We start from the raw sequence: 8,566 nt of genomic DNA, 5'->3' as shown, positions 1-8,566 counted from the left end.
GAGGAGCTCTAGTGAACACCTTCAGACTCTGGAGATTTATTCCCTTTGCCCTCTCTTCTTCATTTTTAGACAGATTAAATTATAACCCTAGTAAGTTCATCTCTCCCGGCTTTCCCTTCGTCAGCCTATTCTCATGTCTTCATACAAACGAATTCACAGAGTTAGGAAGAAGCAAGCCTTTCTGGCCAAAAAGTAAAATCACACCCTCCAACCAATTTCTCAGTAACTTAGCTGATAATTTTATCTTCATTTACCTACCTCCTAAGCTTTTATTTTCAATAGTTCTGAATATGAGGAAGGGTGCTCTTTATTGATCTTAATTCCAACATTTTTTTCTCTAACTTTTGCTCCTTAAGTCTAGTCAAAAGATCTTTTGATTTTGTAGTCTTATTCTAACTCTAACAATAAGCTTTAAAGTTCTTTCTAGTTCCCCATGCCTTACCTATAACTTCAATGCCTTTCCAAATAGAGAATTTTAACATGAAGGAGAACTTTACTTTAAATTAAAATGAAGTATAAACAAAACTGAATGTTTTACAACAAAAATAACTTGATTATTTTAAATTTATTTCATTTTTCATATTAACTTGAAAAATGTATACATCTGTTTTATAGTTGCTATCTAGTTTTGCATAACATAGCATGTTTTTTTCCATTTCATATTTTATCAAATTTGTTTTTTGGGTTTTTATATAATCATCATAATTATGACTGTAAACATTCTGTTATATGCTTAATTTACCAAGTCATATTCTATTTTAAATATTTAGATTTTTTCCAATTACATATTCTTTAAGAGGCAAAGGAAGTTCTTCATACATATGTTTTAATTTATTTTTTCACATAAATTACTAAGAGTAAGAATATTGAGTTAAATGTATCAATATATATTTTTACCTTTTTTATTGTTCAATTACAGTTGTCCCAATTTCCCCCCCTTGCTCTCCTCTGCCCCCCCCACTCCCTCAGTCAGTCCCTACTCTGTTGTTCATTACCATGGGTACTTTATACATGTTCCTTGTCTAGACCCTTCCCCTTCCCCTTCTTTCCTCCATTTTCCCTCACCCCCCTTCCCTCTGGTCACTGTCAGTTTGTTCCTTATTTTCATGTCTCTGGGTCTATGTGCTCACTTGTTTGATTTGTCCCTTGGATTCCACATATAGGTGAGATCATATGGTATTTGTCTTCCATCACCTGGCTTATTTCACTTATCATAATGCTCTCCAATTCCATCCATGCTATTGCAAATGGTAGGAGTTCCTTCTTTCTCTCTGCTGCATAGTATTCCACTGTGTAAATGTACCACAGTTTTTTGAACCACTCACTTACTGATGGGCACCTAGGCTGTTTCCAGCACTTCATTATTGTAAATAGCACTGCTATGAACATTGTGGTGAATACATTTTTTATTTTAATTAACTGTTGTAGCATTTTAAAAACTTTTTTTAGAAATGAAAAATCGCAAACCTAAAGATGATGATATTGGGATGAAATTGATATCTCAATTTGTATTTGAGATTTTTTTCCCCCAAATTTCAAAATAATTTGTATATTTTGGTCTATTTCATTGACAAACACAAAATAAACTCAAATATTAAAGAGAAGAAAACTGATGTTTAAAGTACTATAAGTAATATGGTTCCATTTATGTGTTACCAAATAGGTGGATCAAAAAAAATAATCAACAGTTAGTTATATTATTTATATAATGCAAACATCTGGATGTATAGAAGTAGACAAATGTTTTTCCTGAAAAAAAAATTGTAATGCTTTCATTGGGATGTTATCTAAATATACTTTGCTTCCAATTAGAATATCAACTATGAAATAGAAACAAGAAGTAAAAGATGCTTCCATAATTTAATACAGCTAAATTTAAAACAAAATTTACTAACACTGAGATCAACATGAAAATGATAATTTTCATTTTATTATTTTAGGAAAACTAAGGCTATAAAGTAGAACATAGAAAGTATGGAATACCATTTCCTAACATCTACTAAAATTATTCTGGAATTATTTTCCTTTATTTTGCATTTTACTAAGCCATGACTTGACTGTTTAAAATCTATAAATTGAGTATAACTATTTTTATGAATTAAATGTTTGTGGTTTCCCCCTAATTCATATGTTCAAACCCCAAGTCCCTATGTGATGGCATTAGGAGATTGGCCTTTGGGAGGTAATTATGTTTAGTTGAGGTTATAAGAATGGAGCCCCTTTGATGGATTAGAGTCTACAAACAGCAGAAGAGACCAGAGCCATGTCTCTCTCTCTCTCCCTGGGAAGACACAGAAGGCAGCTGCCAGTAAGTCAGGAAGGTCTTCAGGAAGAAGATGACTGTGAGCCACCCAGTCTGTTACAATCAGTCAGAGTGACAATAGAGTTTGGTTTATTTTAGCTACTTAATTTTAGAGTTTCAGTCTATACCCGAAGAGCTGAGTAGGCCTTGGACTAAAAATCAATTTTTCTAAACAATGATATACTAATTAAAGAATGACTAGGGAATTTAATTATACCACAGATAATTATTTAATTTTTATGTTTCCAGTTAGCAATGGCTTTCACACTAAGATTGCTGTTTGCACATGAGTCCAAAATGTGTGTGAGGTAAAATCTGAAGGTTTCCATAGATTTTCACACTAGAAATCTTCAAGAGTAAATTTGAAACCAAGGACAGAAATCCCTAATCACTTACTTAGTAATTGATAGTTACTTTTAGCAAATAATACATATTCCAGGTAATCATATATATGGATACCTGAGCTGATGATGAAGGTCATCTCCTTTGGTCCAGTTACAGAACCATTTGACAGTCAACCAGACTTACAGTGATCCCCATTGTCACACAGGTTGACTGTGATAGTTCTTAAATTTGTCAATAATTTGTTTATATGATCATAATATGCTTTGCTCTAAAATTATATATACAGATGATGTATGAGAGAATTGTATACTTGCAACCTATATATTTTACCAAGGCAACACTGATAAATTCAACTAAAAAAGCATAATTTCTAATTTAGAATACATATGAATATGTATATTGTGGGAAAATATTTTCTAAAGATAACACCAAAAATAATAAGAAGATAAATTTATAAATCCTAATCAATTTTAGCATGTAAAGAAGTAGACTGATGCATATATGAAATGATAATAAACAAATTTACATATTTGCTATATAAATAAACTTATAAAGTAATTGGAAAATTATATGAAAGCAGAATACATTAGGAATAAAATTATAGGTGCAACTGGCTTTTTTAAAAATTGCAGCATAAGAAAAAAGTCCTGGCTGGTGTGGCTCAGTGGATTGTGCACCGGCCTGCAAACCAAAGGGTAGCAGGTTGGATTCCCCAGTCAAGGCACATACCTGGGTTGTGGGCCAGGTCTTTAGTAGGGAGCGTGCGAGAGGCAAACACAGAGTGATCTTTCTCTTCCTCTCTTTCTCCCTCCCTTACCCTCTGTCTAAAAATAAATAAGGAAAATCTAAAAACCCCTGCAGTATAAAAGATAAAATTTCATATAGCAAATGAATCATTTAATGAGTTACTTGAATTAGAAGTAGATGCATCACTTTCAGAAGAATTCAGTTTTTCTTTTAAAGAGAAGTTTTTCTAAAAATTCCACTTGACAAAAATTTTAGGAATACAGTACTTTCCCTCTGTATCAGCCTGTGTGTCTGGTCAGGAAAATACTAATATTTCAAACAGAAATATAATAATTGGATATCTTGAATTGGATACAAGAATGTGAGGATGCCTAGAGGAGCCAAAGGGAGAAGGTGAAGTAACCCAGGTATTAGTGACCGTACAAAGCTGCCTTAGGATGGAGAAAGGATAGCACCCAGATCCCATGTCACTGTGTAGCCGAGTCTGCTGCAAATGCTACCATCAGAACCACTTGAAGGAAACCAGGGGCTCACACTACACCTAACATTGCCAAATCCCTATAGCTGTAGCTGTGGGATCCAGGGCCCAAGAGCACTGCTAAAGAAGCCTCTGCAGCGCCTACTACCTGCACCACCCCAGCAATAAGCACCTGAGCAGAAACCTGGAGTCTGTACTTCTGCAGAGGAGTCACACCCTTGATGTTATTTCTGCTCCTGCCAGAGGTGGAGCCTAAAAGGGAAAATCATGTAAGCAAACAAACACACAAAAAGCCCCACCCCAAACAAAAGATATAACAAAAAACTATCTTTTCACTTTATAACTTTCTACCACCTTCCATGCAAGGGAGTAGAAAACAGCTAGGAAGAGGGTGGGTTGCTGGGAAATGCAGGTTCCAGACCTCTAGCGCTCCTAACACAGAACAGAGCACAGAGGGATGAGAATGGACACAGAAAAAACTGTTAACGATGTCACAACCCTATATAGTCTGCAACTGGCAATTATAGAATTTTTCATCTTCACTTTATACTTGAAAGATATAAAAGTAAAATAATAATTATACATGTCATATCATTTATTAACATATAATTATTTAATTCTTATGTTTGAACATGATTTCACTGGAAATTTTTATTATGTACATGTATACAAATAATGTGGGAAAGTAGGGTAAAAGACTCACTATGTCAGGGAGTCAAGATGATTTCCCAGTCTTCTGGGAAATGGACCCCAATTTGTGTCAACTACCACAGCTCATCCTCACTCAGAAGCAGCCACTGCAGTTGCAGGCTCTACTCTGACCACTTGCAATATTGATGGCGAGCACCCACTTTGAGGTTCTCAGGTCTCACTTCAGACCAGCTGACTACAAATTTGACATTCCCACTACACCTCTGTTTTGGTAACTATCTAGAACAACTCACAGAACTTAGGAAAGCACCATATGTATGTTAACAGTTTTGTTACAGCAAAAAAGATAAAGAAAGAAGAAAGGAAGGGAAAGAAAGGGAAGGGAAAAGGAGAAGGGAGGGGAGGGGAGGGGAGGGGAGGGGAAGCAACCAAGGCAAGGCAAGGGAGAGAAAAAAGAAAATAAGATAGAAATCAGAGCAGAACAAAAGAAGAGGTGCATAGGGTGAGCTCTGAAAGGGTTCCAAACATGTGGAGTCAGGATGCATCACTGTCCCAGGACATCATTTTGTAACAAGATGCACAAGATCTTGCCAACATGGAAATTCCCTCAAGTTTTATGTCCAGAATTCTATTGGGATTTCATTAAGTGAGCAGGATTGAATTGATTGAATCACTAGCTCTGTGACTGAACTCAGTTTCCAGCCCCTCTTCACCCCTTAGGTCCAATGGATTTCACATGGCTCAAAGCCCCAACTCTACATCTAATTACATGGTGGGCCTTTCTGGTGTGGTCAGCCTCATTGCCACAAACTATTTAGGGGCCCACCATCAATAACAGAGATACTCCTATCACTCTGGAGATTCCAGAGATTTGTGGCCTACCTCTCAAGAACCAGAGAGAAAAGCCAGCCAGATTTCTTTATTACACAGGTCTAGTTTTTAGGCCAATCCTTAACAAGATGGCAGAGTCTTACAACCTTTTTTCATGTCAATAAATGACATCTGAAGTTGTTCCTACTGCTCTCAACCTGGCGAACAGAGCCAAATTATTTTCCTCTTTCAAGGTTACTGGGTAATGTCTCTATCTCTATGACTGGCAGCTCCAAAATGGACACGCTTCATAATTACCTAGGAACAAAACCGCCTTTAATCTCTAATAGTCAGACTCTGTCTGGTATTTCCCATTGTCTTGCCTTTGTCCCTCCATGTCGATTCCTTGAATAGTGACTGCAGCATGGATTCTGACTGAGTATCTTAGTCCCCTTTGGACAATGTGCCTTTGAGCTGTGGCTACTTTTATTCCCCGGGCAGCTCACAATTAAGTACCCAACAGAACATATGCAGGTCCTGACAGGATAAAGAATTAGATTTCAGACAAGAAACTTACACTACAATAAGCTTGCCAGGTGTTTTTGAGAGAAGGAATTAACAAGTAATTCCCTAATGGTATTGTATACAAATGAATCTTTCAAAACAAGTTAGAAAGTAGAGTCATGTCTGATTATTTTCTTTGGCTATTTTGTTATTTCCTCAGAAAATTGTTAAGGTTTATAAAGTGAACAAGTGATTGCTTTATTTGTTTCAGTAATCTCTTCACCATGGGATCAGGCTGATTATAGAATTATTAAACTGGCTTTATGTTATCTAGCATCGCCATGCTATTTTAGAAACTATAATAAGAATGTTCCATGTAGAATTGAAAAACAGGTTAAATATTACTTGCATAATTTTTAATAGAATAATGATAACTTTGATTATTTCCGTGAAAGTTCACAGAGGGTCCCATGTAGATTGAATAATTGATCAAAATTGTTTAGTTCCCTCTAGCAATAACACGTCTACACTTTGCCAAGGCCTTGGGGGAGACTAAGTGTACTTTCTTAACCCTCATCCATGGAACATGCTCTGGTCAAAAATGTGTCCGCAGCTATGACACAAGCAAAGGACTGAGATGTGCTTATGTGTGTTCATGCCTTGCACACTCCTGGAGTTACCATGAGAAAACTTCTCCCTGGAAAACCATCTCAGGTGCAGCCTGGACCCCAGAGTTATCACACATGGAGCAGATCTGAACCTGACCTGCAGTGGAGACTGGAGCAGACTCAGACCCGACCCACATCAAAGAGCTCAAGAGAGCAGAGTTGAGCCTAGTCAGCCAAACCCAGAGAGACAATCCCTAGCTGATCTAAAAACACACAAAAGGGAATAAATGATTCTTATTTTCAGCCACAAGATTGTGGAATGATTTGATGAGTGGTATTATTGACTAATGCAAAAATTTTTCCCTCTAAGTGGGGTGCTGCCATAACAAATACTTGAATGTGTGGCATAATCTTTGGAATAAGGTAGCCGAGAGCAAAGAAACTTTGAGAGGAATCTAGGAAAATGTTATGTAATGGCAAAAAGTTTGGTAAAATTGCCACCTGTGAGAATCTCAAAGAAAGAAAAGTACCTATCGATCTTCTCAGCATTGGAGGAGGAAATTTGGAGGAGAACCAGAAATTGCAAACATACTGATTGTTACTAGCTGCATTTGATAACAGTCCTGCAATATTGAGATAAGTGCAAAAATGAACTTTCTGGTTCACTTTCTGAGAAGAAATGAATGACTGTTGTTTTAAGCCACTGAGTTTTGGTGGGGGAGGGGTTATAACACAGCATTATTGTGGCATTGGTTGATAGATATGTGACCTAAAATCTACATTAGTTTTAATCCAATATCACAATAGTCTTCTTTCCTCATATGAAGATTGGCAAATCTCTGTGCTGGATGTTATGAAAAATACTAACTAGAATTATTTAGCCTATAAAATGATAGGTATTTGTGGGTAAACTTTATTTTCAGATGAAGTAATTTTAAATATTATAATGAAAAGATGGTTAATAATTTTTAAGGAGCAGTAATTTTTAAATACAAACTGCTTTATATTACATATACTTTTAAATATACTCTGACGTTTTTACTATAAGACATATTTTAAACATTGAAGGGCTGATGAAAATTGAATAATTGAACAATTAAATTATGTTATACTTACTAGTTTATCCTGTCAGGGAGAAAATAATAAACATTCTTGTATTTATTGTAATTGCTGGTGAATGCACCCCCAACCAAATTAAGACATCCACAGTTGAACCTAACCAATATGTCCAGTGTGATTAATTTGGTTTAAATCACTACTGGAGTCTTAATTCTATGAGGAGACCTCATAAATTTTAGCACAGTATGAGCCAACAAGGTTGCAGTGCCAGGGTTAATGTTTATGTCTGTGTCCTGGCTCAATATATTGAAGAGCAACTAAAAGCCATCCAAACAGGAAATGGGCTGCCAGAGTAGATTTCTAATATTACAGCAACTTGTACACACTTCCTTCGGCTGGCTGATTGAGAAAAGTATCTACGTAAGAGGCGAGTACCTGGCACACAAGGGTACCATAAAATTGTCATAAAATGAGAATATGAATGTGATTATTATGTGACAACAAGCTCACCACTTGACAGAAATAACATGAAGGCCACACTTTACATTTAATTAGGGAAATTTTGTGTACTATCTCAATCTATTTTTTCACCTCCTCTTCTTCTGGTAGCCTATCTCTCCAGAAAGAAACATAAACGTATGACATGGGTACTAACCAGAACAGGAGAGGAAAACCCTCAGTCCTATTAGGAATCCATGCAACAAAGTTCAAATTTCAGTTGTGTCAGACACTCCAAGTTCAACATAAGTGTGTTAAAATATTTTCTCATTTTATATATTTAAACATATCCAGAGGAATATCTAGTAAACTTGACCCTCAGTGAACTTCCTGCTCTGAGTCATGAACTTCATAATGGGGACACCTGACCACAGGCCATAGATTTATTTTTTTTCTGTTGTAATTGAGAAATAAATAGTCTGTTTCCATTTCTTAACTTGCAATTTTATTCCCTCTGCCAAACCAGACTTTTGGCTTTCCTTTCCCTTAAAATATAAACTTCCCTAGTATTAAGGACTTTTAAAAATTTCCTACAAAAGAAGAGGTTTGTTATTTTCACTTAGG

The sequence above is a fragment of the Phyllostomus hastatus genome, unplaced genomic scaffold (genome assembly GCF_019186645.2).
Source record: "Phyllostomus hastatus isolate PE091 unplaced genomic scaffold, TTU_PhHast_1.1 phas_scaffold_1674, whole genome shotgun sequence".
Taxonomy (NCBI): domain Eukaryota; kingdom Metazoa; phylum Chordata; class Mammalia; order Chiroptera; family Phyllostomidae; genus Phyllostomus; species Phyllostomus hastatus.
Note: the sequence above shows the minus strand (reverse complement) of the source record.